The 16,137-nt window shown below is 41.1% G+C and overlaps 1 protein-coding gene and 2 pseudogenes across 2 annotated transcripts in view; all 3 read right to left on the bottom strand.

Moving 5' to 3' along the window:
* ZNF41 (zinc finger protein 41) overlaps nucleotides 1-1,755 on the bottom strand; it is a 41,178-nt gene extending 39,423 nt beyond the window's left edge. Inside the window, exon 1 of one of the 2 annotated variants that reach the window (XM_066356393.1) lies at nucleotides 1,670-1,755. The gene's annotated coding sequence lies outside the window, so the exon portion shown is untranslated. Of the gene's footprint in view, nucleotides 1-1,262; nucleotides 1,523-1,669 lie in introns of those variants that run through there. The other variant, XM_066356394.1, reaches the window with a different exon arrangement.
* A 5,268-nt stretch (nucleotides 1,756-7,023) lies between these two features.
* Nucleotides 7,024-13,116, bottom strand: LOC136386324 (glutathione S-transferase P pseudogene; annotated as a pseudogene).
* LOC136386551 (U2 spliceosomal RNA) lies at nucleotides 11,306-11,419 on the bottom strand (annotated as a pseudogene).
* Nucleotides 13,117-16,137: the final 3,021 nt, after the last annotated feature.

The following is a 16,137-nucleotide window of genomic DNA, read 5'->3' as shown; positions in this document are numbered from 1 at the left end:
TCATCACTAACTGATCAACTCCCCAATACTCCACCTCACAAACGCTCCACCATTGATGCTACAAACCACCCATTAATGTCCCCAAAGACCCTCATGACTCATTCCACTGAACACCCATCATTCATTTTGCAGAGCCCCGTTGGTTACCCCTCTAACATGCTATGACTCACTGCACAGACCCTCCGTTATTTGCCACACAGACCTCCACCACTAATCCCACAGACCACCCCTCATACCCTAGGGATCCTAAGGCTCACACCACAGTTCCCATTTCTTTTTTTTTCTTTTTACAGGAACAGAGAGAGAGTCAGAGAGAGGGATAAATAGAGACAGACAGACAGGAACGGAGAGAGATGAGAAGCATCAATGATCAGTTTTTCATTGTGACACTTTAGTTGTTCATTGATTGCTTTCTCATTTGTGCCTTGACCCTGGGCCTTCAGCAGACCGAGTAACACCTTGCTCGAGCCAGCGAGCTTGGGTCCGAGCCCGTGCTCAAGCCTGAGCACCTCGGGGTCTCGAACCTGGGTCCTCCGTATCCCAGTCTGATGCTCTATCCACTGCGCCACCGCTCGGTCAGGCACAGTTCCCATTCAATTCCCATTTCTTACATGACTAATCCCTTATCAGTCACCACACAGACTTCCATCACTTATCCCACAGATCCAATCACTTACACTCCAGACCCCTTCAATGACCTCTAAGGATCCCCACCAGTGACCTCTGAGGACCCTCATTATTCACCACACAGATACCCCATGACTCACCCAATAAATTCTACATCACTGACCCCAGAATACTCGCCCCACAGTTTCTTCATCACTCATACGACAAACTCTCCATTTACCCCTACAGACCTCCCCATCACTAACTTACCTCCCCATCCCTCATCTCACACACTATCCATTACTTTCCCCTCTGACCCCTGGCACTTACTCTGCACACTTCCTAAGTGACCCCAGAGAAGTCCCATCACTCACCCTCCAGAGAACCATCACTAAGTATGAAATCTATGTCATAACACCCCCATCATTATGTGAATGCTTTCCTGGCGGTCAATCGCTGCCCCTGTTAAACTCAGGCCAGGAGCCCTAAGTGTTGAAAGTGCATTTGAGGGACTCCTTCACCCTACATATGCTCAGTGTTGCCTGGGAAGTGACCGTCCGCCTACAATTAAACCGGGTGCAGTCACATCTTAGTGAGTGTGCATGTTGGAGATGTCAGCTTTCAAATTTTCTGAGTGACTTTGTCAAGCAACTAACATGGCTGTTCCCTTGGGAGTATCTCTCCCAGAGTCGCCATCTTGAAAGGATGGTCAGTTCAGCCTCAGAGACGTCGGTCCCGGCCCGACCGTCCCCTGTGGTGCTTCCCGGTAGCCAACGGGGCCAGACCGCGGGCTGTGCCAGCCGGAATTCTCCTACTGCATTGTCCGCGGCCGCCGCCGATTCCCAGGCCAGGCGCTGTCCCTTCCCAGCATGCAGGTGCTGGTCCTCAGATGTAACCCCAGGGGCCCATGGCGGCTTCACCCGTCGCCAGCCTCCGCCCCCCCATCCCTGCTGGAAAGGTTCCTCTGAGCAGCCCGCCCCCAAACTGGCCCGCCCCTGCCCCGGCCCCCATTCGGCGCGGGCAGCTGGCGCTCGCCGAGCCCAGGGCGCCGCTTCGTGCCCACCTGACGGCGTCTCTGTTCACCCGTCGGCTGAGGGCACTGGCCGACTCCTCGGCTGTCGCCGACCCTGGGTCGTTGCCACCAGGGGAATAGTACGTGTCAGATTTAGGCCAGGAAGCGGAAGTCGCCGGCAGCGAGAGTTTAACCACTCTGGGCGCGGGGAGCTGAGGGGATAGAGCGCCAGATATCAAGTATTTGTGGAAGGAGTAACTAGGGGGTCTGTAACATCTGCGATGGGACAAGTCATGCAATGTTTCAAAATCGATTAATCGACCTTTCTGTTTTCTTTATATAAACATTAAGGCTAAAGTTCTAAAGACTCAAGTCTTGATTTATTTTCATTAGTGTTCAATTTCAAGTAACTTTCCCCCCTTATTGACCTATGAATCATTTCGAAAGCCATTGTCGAACTTGTAAAAATGCTTAGAGACCAAAAGGGCAACGGGATGGGTACTTTATTCGGGCGGGTGCCACGGGGAGAGCAGCCCAGCAGAGTCCCCTGGCACAAGCGGAGTTTTATAAGGGAGAGGAGTTCTAGGGGAAGGAAGTCAAAGTGCCTGGCTGCCAGCTGCACGTCTGGTGGGGCTTTGATCCGCAGGTGTTGAAATGCAGCTGAAAGGAGCAGTTTACAATTTGGGCACCTCTGTCTGCAGCATCCTGTTCTCAGAATTAATGACTCAAAGAAAGAATTAAGAGGGAGTGCAGAAAACTTTACAGTTGCTCACAACGTTTTCCCTTTCTCTTAAACACAAAGTTAATCTGATGTTAATGACTTCTAGCCTAATTGCACTGTATTTTGAGAATGCTGTTTGAATGATGTTGTGTCTTCTAAATGTGTTGAAACTTGCCTCAAGGCTTAAGTACTGGCCCAATTTTCAAAAACATGTCATCTCTTGATGGAAAAGACAGTGTATTTTCCAGTTGTATTTAGCATATGTGTTTATTGATTCAAGCTTGTTCGTTGAGCTGTTCAAAATGTATATCTCCTTGATGAGTTTCTTTTGCTTTCTCCATGTCTTAGTGAGTGAGGAGATTCTCCCACTGTATTGTTAAGTCAAGTCTTCACAGCACCAGCCAATTTGTGCTTCCTGTTTTGAAGTTTTTATTTTATTTTATTTTGTTTTGTTTTAGAGAGAAAGGAAGGAAGAGAGAGAGAAATATCAATTTGATGATCCACTTATTTATGCATTCATTGGTTGATTCTGACCCAGGATCAAATCTGAAAGCTTGGTGTGTCAGGAGGATGCTCCAACCAACTGAGCATCCAGCCAGGGCCTACATTTTGAAGTTTTATTTTTAAATGTGGGTAAGGGTATTTTGTTGTTTAATAGATACAGCCTAATCACTTTCCCAAAAGACTGTAACAGTTCCTGTTCCTATCAGAAAAATATGAATTCATTAAGGCAAAACTTTAGCATTGGATGTCCATGCTCTTTTTAACTTTTGCTAGTCTGAGGGCTAGTAGTATTGAACTGCTTTAATTTGCGTTTTCCTAACTACAGTGTGTCCGTAAAGTCATGGTGCACTTTTTACCGGTCACAGGAAAGCAACAAAAGATGATAGAAATGTGAAATCTGCACCAAATAAAAGGAAAACCCTCCCAGTTTCTGTAGGATGAGTGGCAGCATGTGCGCATGCGCAGATGATGATGTAACACCGTGTATACAGCGGAGCATCCCACGGCCATGCCAGTGGAGTTGTGGATGGTACAGAGGAAAGTTCAGTGTGTTCTGTGGCTCGCTAAATCCAAATCCGTGACCAAAGTGCAACGTGAATATCGGTGCGTTTATAATGAAGCGCCACCACATAGGAATAACATTACTCGGTGGGATAAGCAGTTGAAGGAAACCGGCAGTTTGGTGGAGAAATCTCGTTCTGGTAGGCCATCAGTCAGTGATGAGTCTGTAGAGGCTATACGGGATAGCTACCTAAGGAGCCCTAAAAAATCTGTGTGTGAGCCCACATCGAACTGCACTAAATAGGTATGAAACTGGGAGAGTTTTCCTTTAATTTGGTGCAGATTTCACATTTCTATTGTCTTTTGTTGCTTTCCTGTGACCGGTCAAAAGTGCACCATGACTTTACGGACACACTGTACTTATGCAACTGAGGATATTTTTCTGTTTGTCGACCATTTCAATTTTCTCTTCTGGCAAGCTTCAAACCCTTGGTCCAATTTTCTTTTTCTTATCAATTTGTAGAAACTATTTGCATATTAAGGATATTAATCCTTTGTTAGTTGCATTGCAATATTTTCCCCCTGTTTTTGTCATTTGTATTTTATGTGTCCTTTGATCTGTAATCAGCAAAATATTCTCTCATCAGAAGAGTCTAAGCTTTCTTTTCTGGCTTCTGTATCGCCTGTCTTGCATGGTCTTCGTTCCCCATTCCAAATAGTCCTAAAAAGATTTTTATTTTTAAGATGTAGTAAAAGTCCATTTAAATAAACATCACATAGTTTACCTATTGCCCATTAAGTACATTTTATTTTATCTTTTGCATGTGTGCCTCTAACTTTATTGTTGAAAAATTTTATTAATTTTTTTCAATTACAGTTTATAGTCAATATTATTTTATACTAGTTTCAGGTGTTCAGCCTAGTGTTTAGACAATCATATACTTTATAAAGCGTTCTCATCCCCATATTTTCAGAACCCATTTGGCACCATGCATAGTTATTACAATACTATTGACAATAATCCCCATACTGTACTTCACTTCTCCATGACTAATTTGTAACTACCAATCTGTACTTCTCAATACCTTCACCCTAAAAACATAGTCTTAATATTTCTTTTTTATTGTTTTAATTTTTTTTTACTTGAACCTTTAGTTGGAATTAACTCTGGTATGTGGCTTGAGGTCAAGGTCAAGTTTTGTTTTTGCTGGGTCATATAAAAACAGATCCGGATATAAATAGAAAGAGACTAATTAGAAAGAAAGACTTTTGCAATAGGGAGAAAGCTCCCATCTCAGAAATCTGTAAGCATCTCATAACCGAACAGAAAAAGGGCCTTTCTTTCATAGCCAGGGTAAAGACAAGGCAAGCTGAGATAAGCAGTTTCTCAGGAAAAGCTGAGAAGGAGGCACCTTTCACTTTTTTTCTGTGTACTTGCTCAGGGTTGGGGGCAATCAGAGTTCAAGAGCCTGTAGGAATGAGAGAAGCCTGACTAAAAGTTCAGCTAACAAGCATTTTGTTCCAATTAGTCAGTGTTTATGAGGCTAAGCATTGGAATTTGGAGGGTCCATCTCTAGACTTGTTCTAGATAAAGAAGGGGGGCAACTATGAGTAAGTTTATACATGAGGTTCTTTGCAGTAAGACATTTTCTGGAACACAAAAAAATAAGGGGATTTCTTAACCTGCCCCATTTACCAAGGTCACAGGACTCAGGTAAAATCCATTATCAGCTGGGATCTTTTATGGAACACATTGCCCAGTATTTCACTGAATTAAATATCATTGCTGTAATATAAAGTCACAAATATATTTCATTTCATCGGAACTCTGTAATCTAATTTCAAAGAAGTTTTGTTCTTGAAAATTTATTATTTTAGGAACTCTGAAGTTTAAAATTATTTTATCAAATTTTAAAGTTAATACTATCCTTTGCCCCCCCAAACCCCAACAAAACAAAAGTATTGTGATTTTGAGTTGAATTGTATTATAGTAAAATAATGGTTTGGAGAGATTTAATGCTTTTTACATGTGTCTCTATTTGATCATGTCTTGTATTATATACTGAAATGATATTTTACAGTCTTCTTATAAGTTCATTATCTTTTATTGTAAAATTTATTATTAGGCATTTATAATTTTAAAATAAATTGTATTTATTTATTTATTTTTAGAGCAAGAGAGAGAGAGAGAGAAAGGGGGAGGGAGGGAGAGAGAGAGAGAGAGGGAAACGTAGATTTGTTGTTCCACCCATCTATGCATTTATTGGTTGATTCTTGTATGTACCCACCTTGGTGTATTAGTACAATGCTTTAACCAACTGAACTACCCAGCCAGGGCTATTTATAATATTTTTGTTGTCATTGTTAAGGCTTATTTTTGCTACTCCTATCTGCTTACTGCTAGTATAGAAAGAAAGTACCACCTGACTGGTGGTGGTGCAGTGGATAGAGCATCCACCTGGGACCCTGAGGCCTTAGGTTGGAAACTCCGAGGTTGCCAGCTTGAGCACAGGCGCATCCAGGTTGAGCACAGGGTCACTGGCTTGAGCGTGGGATCATCAACAGGATCCCATGGTCTTTGGCTTGAACCAAGGTCGCTGGCTTGAGCCCAAAGTCCTAGCTGCAAGAGTCATTGGCTCAGCTGGAGCCCCCCCCCCCCCGCAATATCATTGAACAACTAAAGTAAACAGCTACATAGTTGATGCTTCTCATCTCTCTCCCTTCCTGTTTCTGTTTCTGTCTCTGGCTCTCTTTTTCTCTCCCTCTCTTTCTCACTAAAAAAAAAAACAAAAAACAAAAAAAAAACAAAAAAAACACCAGAGAGAAAGTACTCATTTATAATTATATCTTATACCCAGTTCCTTATCAAAACTACCTACTAGAGCATTATCCAAAGATAAAAAGGTTGCAGGTTTGATTCCTGATCAGAGCACATACAGGAACATAAAGATCAATGTTTCTCTCTCTCTCTCTCTTCTTTCTTTTCTCTCTAAAATCAGTCAATCAATAATAATAATAATAAAACTACCTACCAATTCTGGTAGCTTCATAGTATAGTCTCTCAGGTTTTCTAATTGTATAATCATATCAGATATAGAAAATATTATATTATCTCTTTTATCCAATATTTGATGTAATTATTTCTTCTATTTTCACTGTATCAGCTGTCCTATACAGTAGCCACTAAGCTCAATCAAGGCACATATGAGATGCAATCAATGAACAACTAAAGTGCTACAACTAACAATTGATGCTTCTCATCATTTCTCTTCCTTCCTGTCGATCTTTCTCTCAAAAAAAAATTAATAAATAAATAAAGAAATTGTATCATATACTTTTTGTATTCATTAATAGCATTATGTGGCTTTTCTAAAGTGTTGGTGTAATGAGTTATGTTGATTGATTTACAAATGTTAATCCTGGAATCATCTTAATGGTTATGGTGTATTTTTTCTTAAGACAGTTGGATTTGATATGCTGCATTTTATTTAGAAAATTTTATCTATATTTATGAAAGATTGTCTCTAATTATCTTTTATTTTGAGGACTATATTTGTTTGGTATTAAGGTTTTTCTCCTTTTATAAAATATTTTGGTAAATTTTCATCTTCTCTATGGACTAGTAGAGTTTATATAACATAGACCCATTTCATCTTGATTTATTTAGGAAAATATTTCTTTATTTCCAGGTGGTTAAGATATTTTGGTAATATTTTAATTTATTTCTGCTTTTATTGTGTCTTATCAGAGAATGTAATCCTTCAAAGCCTTGCTTTTTCTCCTTTTCTCTCTTGAAAATTTTATTGGTCTTGGGGAAAGGGAGGAAGGCAGCCCTGTCTCCTGCTAAGGGTGCCACGAGCACTCCCAGTTTCCCATTGCCATTGATAGGGAGGTTCACATGTTGGGCATGAGGAGGCCAGGAAGACCTTGAGCTTGCATTCCAGACAGCCAAGGGCAGGATCTGGTGATTCCGCAGCAATTCCAGCAGGTTATAGTCTGTGAAGGAGATCTGGTTGCCCACCATGAAGGCTTTGGCCTCCCTGGTTCTGAGACATCAGGGTCTCAAAAGGCTTCAGGTACCTGGGAAATCCTTTCACATAGTCCCCCTTGCCAGCCTTGTAGTTGGTGTAGATGAGGGTGATGTATTTGCAGTGGAGGTCCTCCACGTCGTCATTCACCACGTCCACCAGGGCTGACTTCTGCTGGTCCTTCCATACAGCCCAAAGGAGTGCAACTAAGGTGTGGCAGGATGGCATTAGACTGGTCCAGAGTGAGGTCTCCATCCTGGAACTTGGAAAGCCCATATAGACAGTAGGCCTTGAGTGAGTCCTACAGCCTGCTCTCCGTGGTCACCACCTCCTCCTTCCAGCTCTGACCTTGGTCAGTCAGTAGCATGTGCATGGCCTCGTAGCACCCTCAGATAGGGAAGTGAACAGATGGTATTGGGTGGTGTGGTGGTGGTGTAGACAGAGGCAGCAGCAGTGGCAGAACTCCTGTCAAAACCCTACTTTAAAAAATGTATTAATGAACCATTTCTCTGATGCAAAGTTAGACAATTGAATTTTTTTTTGTGTGTGACAGAGACAAAGAGAGACAGAGAGAGGGACAAATAGGGACAGACAGACAGGAAGGGACAGAGATAAGAAGCATCAATTCTTCATTACAGCACCTTAGTTGTTCATTGATTGCTTTTTCATATGTGCCTTGACCAGAGGGCTACAGCAGAACAAGTGACCCCTTGCTCAAGCCAGCGACCTTGGGCTCAAGCTGGCGAGCCTTGCTCAAACCAGATGAGCCCACACTCAAACCAGAGACCTTGGGTTTCGAACTTGGGTCTTCTGCGTCCCCGTCTGATGCTCTGTCCACTGTGCCACTGCCCGGTCAGGCCAATTGAATGCACAATGTCTCTTTTATATTTTTAAAATTTTTTTGAGAGTGAGAGTGAGAGAGAGAGGAAGGGAGAGAGAGGGTGAGAAGCATTAACTCATAGTTGCTTTCACTTTAGTTGTTCATATGTGCCTTGACCAGGGCTGTGTCAGTGTCCCTTGCTCAAGCCAGTGACTTTGGGCTTTTCATGCCAGTTGGGATCGTGTGGATGATCCCCTGCTCAAGCCAGTGACCTGTGCTGATGAGCATGTGCTCAGAGCCATAAACCTCAGGGCTTTGAACCTAAGACCTCAATGTTCTGGTTGATGCTTTAGTCACTGTGCCACCGCCTGGTCAGGCACACAGCTTTTGGTTTTAACCCAATTTCACAGTCTGTTATAGGAGAACCCAGTCCAATTTATTTGTTAATGATATGCATGGTCTGGTGGCTTCCATCAAGAACTGCTTTTCTTTTTTCTACTTTCTGGTTGTTTACTCCTTTTCAATTTCCTTGCACTTGTTATCTCTGTCAAATTTCTGTTCATTCTTCTTTTATTAGTAATTTTTCAGTTCAGCTCTGATTATCAATTCTGCTGGTGATTATCCTTCCATTACCTATAAACATGATTAAAATTATCTCTACTGGGATATTAAACACAAACACACACAAATGCATTATTTGCATTTTACTTTTAATTTCTCAGAAGAATAAACCATTTAGAATGTTTTTACTTCTTCATTCTACCTTCACCCAAAATTTCTGTTCTTTTCTGTGCCAATTTTTAAAAATTTGAAGGGATGCTTGGAACATGGTAGCAGCAAAGCAGTTTTTAAATCTCTCTTCATGCCAACATACAGACAGAGCAACCAGATAGCAAAATCAAAACCCGTAGATACTCCTGGCCTGTGGAGACACAGTAGAGAGAGCACCAGCCTGGAATGCTGAGGTCGCCAGTTCGAAACCCTGGGCTTGCCTGGCCAAGGTACATACAACAAGCAACCAATGAATAGCTGGAGTGAAGCAACTACTTCTTGTCCCTACCCCCTCCTCTTTGTGTAAAATCAATCAATAAAATTTTTTTAAAAACGTAAAAAAAAAAAACAAAAAAAAAACAACAACCCATGGACAACATTCATAATGAAACTAAAGGACATAGTATTTATTACCAGAGTGGTAGATTTTCTGTAGATATGGCTGCCAATGATATTTTCATTCCTGTACGTGCTTGCTAGTCCTCCCATCAAGATGTGGTTTTTTCACTCTTTGTGACTGAGCTGGTTTTGAGTTCTGTTTTGCCAATAAAATGTGGTAAAAGTAATATTTTTGGATTACTGTGCCTAGGCCTTATGAAGTCTTGAACTTCTGCTTTAGTAAGAGGGAAACCTAGATACTCTGTAGTAAGTTCATGCTATTCTTCTGAAGAAAGAGGCCCTGGAGCCTGACCAGGTGGTGGTGCAGTGGATAGAGCGTCGGACTGAGATGCAGAGGACCCCAAGGTCGCCAGCTTGAGTGTGGGCTCATCTGGTTTGAGCAAAAAGCCCACCAGCTTGAACCCAAGGTCGCTTCCTCCAGCAAGGGGTTACTTGGTCTGCTGAAGGCCTGTGGTCAAGGCACATAAGAGAAAGCAATCAATGAACAACTAAGGTGTCGTAACGCGCAACGAAAAACTAATGATTGATGCTTCTCATCTCTCTCTGTTCCTGTCTGTCTGTCCCTGTCTATCCCTCTCTCTGACTCTCTCTCTGTCTCTGAAAAAAAGAAAAAGAAAAAAGAAAGAGGCCCTGGAGGATGAGACACCATTAAAAAAAAAAGAAAAAGTTATGTGCATGAGAACTAAGGCCCCAGCTGGCAACTAGCACCCAGGTCCCAATATTGTGATGAAATCATTTTGAATGCTTCCATCCCGTTCCAGCTGCCTCAGACATCATATGGAAAAGAAATGAGCCACAGAGCCCTGCTCAAGTTCCTGCCCTATAGAATTATGAGAAATAAAATGTTATTTTAAGCTGCAAAGTTTTGGTGTAGTTTATTTACATAGAAACAGCTGAAATAATATCTATGAATTTCAAAATACATATGAATGAGGACAAGTTACCAACAGTCCCTAGAACTGCATGGGATAAAGCAGAAGGAAGCAAGGGGCATTTGACATACCTGAGAACAGGAGAATGATAAAACCGTCAATAGGGGCCCTGGCCGGTTGGCTCAGCGGTAGAGCGTCGGCCTGGCGTGCGGGGGACCCGGGTTCGATTCCCGGCCAGGGCACATAGGAGAAGCGCCCATTTGCTTCTCCACCCCCGCCCCCTCCTTCCTCTCTGTCTCTCTCTTCCCCTTCCGCAGCCGAGGCTCCATTGGAGCAAAGATGGCCCGGGTGCTGGGGATGGCTCCTTGGCCTCTGCCCCAGGCGCTAGAGTGGCTCTGGTTGCGGCAGAGCGACGCCCCGGAGGGGCAGAGCATCGCCCCCTGGTGGGCAGAGCTTCGCCCCTGGTGGGCGTGCCGGGTGGATCCCCGTCGGGCGCTTGCGGGAGTCTGTCTGACTGTCTCTCCCCGTTTCCAGCTTCAGAAAAATACAAAAAAAAAAAAAGTCAATAGGGATGGCAAGACAGCTTGAATTCAGCAGCTGAAACTGAAAGGCATTTTGCTCCATCTGTAACAAGTAAGTGCGTGAGGTCTGCACGCAGTAAGATCTGAAGAGGCTGGAGCAGCCTAATTTCCATGAGCTCTTAAGACTGACTGTGCTTGGGGTCCCCAACACCACTCTCAGGTTCAGAGATTCACTGGAAGAACTCACAGAACTTATCAAAGCTGTTATACTAGTGGTTACAGTTTATCACAACAAAAGGTTAGAGATTTAAATCAACAATGGAAAAGAACACATAGGGCAGAGCCCGGGAGCAAGTTTCTAAGTGTCTTCTCCCAGTGGAGTCATCTGGCCATTGCTTAATTCCACCAGCAAGATGTGGGGCAACACACATGAAGTACTGCCAATCAGAGAAGCACACCTGATCCTTGGTGTCCAGAATTTTTATTTGCAGTCAGTCACGTAGGCATATTACTCAGTTCCTCTAAAGTTCAAACTGTTACTCCATGGCTCAAGGCTTCTACCGTTAATCACAGTTTTAATTGTTTTTCCCTGTGTTCTTATCAGATAATAAGCTGATAAGAGCAGATACTACATTTGACCTTAGTCAAAAGGCTAAGTAGTGATAACATCACAGTTTTAAGACAAATTTTCTGGTGTAGCTCATGGACTCTGGTAAACAAAGACCATTTTAATAGGTAAGATAGTCCAAGAGCTTTGAGGTTGTCTTCCAGGAGCTGGCAAGGTACAAACCTTTCTTTGAAATGTGCAAGGTTTAGATGCCCAGACCTGCCAAGTTAATCCTTTACTATACACTAATCCATCAAGGCTCTCTTCTAAGACAAGGTTCTATATTGAGGAGAAACTGCTGGGGGTGAAATAAAAATGAGCTGGTTCAGACAATAGAGACTAAGTTTATTCATTTTCTAGGGCTGCTGTAACAAATTACTTCTAACATGGTGGCTTATAACAACTGAAATTTATTCTTTCACAGTTCTGGAGGCAAGAAGCCTAAAATCAGTACCTCTGGGCCAAAATCAAGTTGTCAGCAGGGCTGTTTCATCTGTATCTCTTCAAATCTGCCTCTGTGGTTACATTATCTTCTCCTCTTCTCTCTGTGTCATCTCTCGGCCATCAGAACACTTGTGATTGTAGTTAGGACCTATTTGGAAATTCCAAAATAATCTCTCTATCTCGAGATCCTTAACTTAATTACAACTGCATTTTTTTTTTTTTTTTTTTGGCCAAACAAGATAGTATTCATAGGTTCCAAGAGTTAACACATGGATATCTTTGGGAGAGCCACCATCCATCCCACATACAAAATACATTCACCCTATTCCAACACCCTTGGAAGTGTCAAAACATTACAGCATCCTCTCAAGTCCAAAATCTCATCTAAATATCATCAGTTTGGAAGTCTCAAATCCCATCGTATAAATCAGGTATGGGTGAGACCAAGTATGCCATCCTGGGGCAAAATCGGAAAACAAGAAAATAGGAAACAAGTTATCTGTTCCCAAAATACAATGGTGAGACAGGCATAGGGTAAGAATTATAAACATTCCTATTCTAAAAGAGTTAAAATGGAAGGGAAAAAAGAAGTCATTGTTAACTGAACCATTTTGAAATCCAGCAGGGCAAATTCCATTAGGGAATAATCTTTTGTAGCTTAAGGATTTACCCTATGGCCCCCAAATTCCACTCTTGGAGTCATTCTTTTGTTTTCTTGATGGTTAACACATGTTTGAAGCTGAAGAGTTTTGTAACCCAGTCTTCTACCTGTAGAATTTTTAAGAGTCTAACTGCATTTCTTCATTATATCCTGTCTCTGTTCCTTTCAGTCCAAGCTGGCAATACTTCTGCTGGTATAACATTCTCAAATACCTTGTAGCTTCCTGTGTATGTCACAGGAATTTGCACCATTAGACAAGAGGATTCTCTACAGATCATTTCTCATTAATCCCATCTCTATTCCTGGCTTCTGCTGTGAAGGTGGAAGGGATCCATAAATCCCACGCTTAATTTCTTCAGTAGTGACAAGAGGTTGTCTGGCCACAACCTTGGTCTTCTCTCTAGAGAACACTTTTTGGTCATTGAATCTCCGAATTTTAGCATTTTTGGCAATCTGGATAGGCTGAGAATTTCCCAAATCATCAAGTCCTGGTTGTTTTTTGCTTAGCATTTTTTCCCTTCAGTTTATTTCTTTTCTCTCACCTTTTACTATAAGCACCAAGTAGAAACCAGGCTGCGTCTTCAACAATTTGCTTGGAGATCTCAGCTAAAGGTCCAAGTTTATTGCTTCTAAATTCTGCTTTCCACATAACTGTAGGACACAATAAAGCTTTCTGTCATTACTATATGACAAAGATTACCAGTCCTACAGTTTCCAATAACGTGTTCCACATTTCCTTCTGAAGGCTTGTGTTTGTACCAACATTTTGTTTATGATTATATATGCACTATCTAAGACAATATAGGTATTTCTACCATGTTCTTCATTTCTTCTGAGCCTTCACCAGCAGTGCCTTCAGTATCTGTATGTCTACAAAAAGTTTGTTTTAAGCAATCTAGGCTTTTTTTGTAATGCTCCTCAATATTCTTTCAGTCTCTAACTATTATCCAATTATTTTAGTCCAAAGTGATTCTTATAGTTTTAGTTATTTGTTATAACAATACTCCACTTTGGGTACAGACCCTATATTAGTTTTCTATTATTGCTGTAATAAATTTCCATAAACTTAGTGGCTTAAAACAACAGAAATTTATTCTCTCACATATCTAGAGGCCAGAAGTTAAAAATCAGAATCACTTGGCCAAAATAAAAATGTTGGCAAGGCCATGCTTTTCCTGGAAACTTTAAGAAAGAATCCATCCTTGACTCTTATAGTTTCTGGTGGCTGCTGGCATTCCTTGGCTTATGGCCACATCACTCCAATATCTTTCTCTATAGTCACATTTCCTTCTCTTCTATTTGTGTGATCTCTCTTTGCTTCTCTATTATAAAGACACTTGTTATTGTATGTAGTTAGGGCCAGTGTGGATAGTCCAAGATAATCTCTTCATCTCAAAAACCTTAATAAAACTTGCGAAGTCCTTTTTTACCATATAGTAACACACACAAGTTTCAGGGATCAGAACATGGATCTCTCTTAGGAAGCCTTATTTAGCCTACTTCAGTAAGTAAAGAGGATGTCTAGATAGGTGTGGGGAAATAGAGCAAAGAAATCTCAGAATCAGCCTGACCAGGCAGTGGCGCAGTGGATAGAGCATCTGACTGTGATGCGGAGGACCCAGGTTTGAGACCCCGAGGTCACCAGCTTGAGCGTGGGCTCATCTGGCTTGAGCAAAAAGCTCACCAGCTTGGACCCAAGGTCACTGGCTCGAGCAAGGGGTCACTCAGTCTGTTGAAGGCCCGCGGTCAAGGCACATATGAGAGAGCAATCAATGAACAGCTATGGTGTCATAACAAGAAACTGATGATTGATGCTTCTCATCTCTTTCTGTTCCTGTCTGTCTGTCCCTATCTATCCCTCTCTCTGACTCTCTCTCTCTGTCCCTGTAAAAAAAAAAAGAAATCTCAGAATCAAGTTGCTATAATTTTTAGCACTATGCAAAAACAACAGAAGAGGGAGCTCTGACATTTGAGAAGCTACCCCGAACATCACTTCCTTCTAAAAGTTAAGGAAAACTAATTTCTTATAAAAATGTACAGAGGGAAAAATCCCATACAATGTTGCTATACAAATAAAATTATAAAAGGTTGAATACCATCCTTAGAGACAATGAAAGCATACCAGAAACACATGCTCACCAAACAGATCAAAACTATAATCAACTATTTCAAACAAGCTAAAAATGTTAAGAAAATGATGCAAGACAATGAGAGAATAACATAAATAAGAACAAGAAAATTTCAGAAATTACTTGATAAATCTCAGGGAATATTTTGGAATAAAAGAAAAAATCATTTCAGAATAGAAGACTAAATGACAAGAACACAAAACAAATAAGCACAATACATGATAGTTTTAAAAAATAGAAGGCAAGAAGGAGGAATTTTTTTTTTAAAAGAAGTAAAGAAAAAATTTTGAGAGCAAATGACAAATATCACAGTTAAAAAAGAGATCCAATTCATACACCTTAAGAGTTCCTAAAAAACAAAAGCAGATCAAGGGAACAAATGAATACTAAAAACTATAATTCAAGAAAACTTCCTGGAATAATTAAAAATTTGAAACTATATTCTGAGAGAACACACCAGACTTCCTTTCACTTCTAGCCAAGACAGAGTAACAGGGACCAAATTTACCCTTCCACTCGAAAAAATAAAATAATGATGAAATACGTACATACAACAATGGTCTTCAAAACATTAGATATCAGGCAACAAAGAACAGTGATCCTTGAAAAAAGGAGAAACAAATAAAGTGAGCCTTGCAAGTGCCTTAGCCTGGATAGTTTCCAGTCACAGTGTTGAGAGAAGGAAACCAGGCAGAGCCCAACACTCTTCCTTGGTTAAGGAGATGGTCTTGAGAGTCCAAGCAGACCAAGGCAGCTAAGGCAATGAAAAAGAGAGCGCTCCATAGAGATTGAAAGAGCTCTAGAGATCTGCAGAGGGCCCTTCTGGAATCTTCGGTTAAGTGAGTACTCCTCAGCTCATGCACATGAAGAAACTATTCAAGACTAAGCAAAGAACCACCAGAAAGGATTAGAAGAAATAGTCCTTGGAGTTCACAGAGGACTAGGAATAGTTTCTGATCTTACCAGATACAGTGGAAAACCTCATAATTCACAGGGAATTGAGTAGAGTACTTAGAAGGTCATTAGGGAGGGTAAAATTAGCACTAGACTAAATGCTATCCTGGTCCTGCCTAATAAAGCTTAAAAGCAAGACCTAAAAGAATCAAATTATTCCCAGATAAATTAACTGTGTCCTAGAATAAAGCTTCTGTTCCTATTTATAGGAATACAAAATTGTCCAACCCCAAGCAATATGAAATTCATAATGTCTGTCATCCAGCATTAAAGCAGTCATTATAACTCTATTCTAAATGTTCAAAAACCTAAATTAAGCATATTAAACAGAGACATGGAAGATTTTTTAAAAGCCCAAATAGAACTTTTAAAGATGAAAGCTATAGTATCTGGAAGAAAAAAAAAAATGCATGAATAGGGTTAATAGCAAATTAGACATTGCAGAAGAAAAGGTTATAGTGAATTTGAAGGCATAGTAATAGAAACTATCTAAACTGAAATGTAGAAGGAAAATTTTGTTTTCTTAAACATAAACAGTATCAACCCTGCGATAAATTCAAGATGCCTAATATACATGCAGTTGGTGT

The sequence above is a fragment of the Saccopteryx leptura genome, chromosome X, assembly GCF_036850995.1.
Source record: "Saccopteryx leptura isolate mSacLep1 chromosome X, mSacLep1_pri_phased_curated, whole genome shotgun sequence".
NCBI classification, from domain to species: Eukaryota; Metazoa; Chordata; class Mammalia; order Chiroptera; family Emballonuridae; genus Saccopteryx; species Saccopteryx leptura.
This window is presented reverse-complemented; position numbering and strand designations above follow the sequence as displayed.